The sequence below is a fragment of the Arachis stenosperma genome, chromosome 3, assembly GCF_014773155.1.
Source record: "Arachis stenosperma cultivar V10309 chromosome 3, arast.V10309.gnm1.PFL2, whole genome shotgun sequence".
In the NCBI taxonomy this organism is placed as follows: domain Eukaryota; kingdom Viridiplantae; phylum Streptophyta; class Magnoliopsida; order Fabales; family Fabaceae; genus Arachis; species Arachis stenosperma.
Window position 1 is genome coordinate 139,082,272 of NC_080379.1, and position 1,030 is coordinate 139,083,301.

Here is a 1,030-nt window from a genome sequence, read left to right on the forward strand (position 1 = left end):
ACCAAGGAACACCAAACTTAAAAATTTTAAGATCAAAACACAAGAAAGACTCAAGAACACTTGAAGATTCACAAGAACAACAAGAACAAAAGAAAGAACACCAAACTTAAAATTTTTAGAAAGCTTCAATAAAATTTTCGAAAATTATAAAAAGATTAACAAGAGAACACCAAACTTAAAGTTTAGCACAAGATTCAATCAAAGAAAAATTATTTTTGAAAAAGATTTTAAAAAGGAGATACCCAATTACCAAGAGCATAGACCAACGCTCTAGCCAATTGGGCAGTAAAGGTAACACTTGTTTTGAAGAGGTATATTCCTTTTGGAAGACTAATGCTTTGGAATAGCACAAGAAAAACAAGAAAAGACACAGAGCAAGAAAAACTAAAGATCAAACAAGAAAAATAAACAAGAACAACTTGAAGATCAAAGAACACAACTTCGAAAATTTAAAAGAAAAATATAAAATATGCAATTGACACCAAACTTAGAACAAGACACTAAACTCACGAAAAAAATTAAAAATTGATAAAGAAAAATAATATTTTTGAAAAATTTTTGAAAAGGAAATAAAGGACTCAGAATTTAATGACTCTATAGCAACAAAAATAAATTATTCCTAATCTAAGCAACAAAATAAACCTTTTAGTTGTTCAAACTCGAACAATCCCCGGCAATGGCGCCAAAAACTTGGTGCACGAAATTGCAATCACACTTTTGCAATCCGCACAACTAACCAGCAAGTGCACTGGGTCGTCCAAGTAATACCTTACGTGAGTAAGGGTCGAATCCCACGGAGATTGTTGGTTTGAAGCAAGCTATGTTTATTTTATTATTCTTAGTCAGGAGATTAATTATAATTATCAGTTTGAATTACTAAAAAAAATAAAAGAGCGCGAAATAATTACTTGTTGTGCAATAATGGAGAATATGTTGGAGTTTTGGAGATGCTTTGTCTTCTGAATTCCTGTAACATAATATTCCTCTCATGCAAAAGCGCAAAGTTCCTTCCATGGCAAGCTCTATGTAG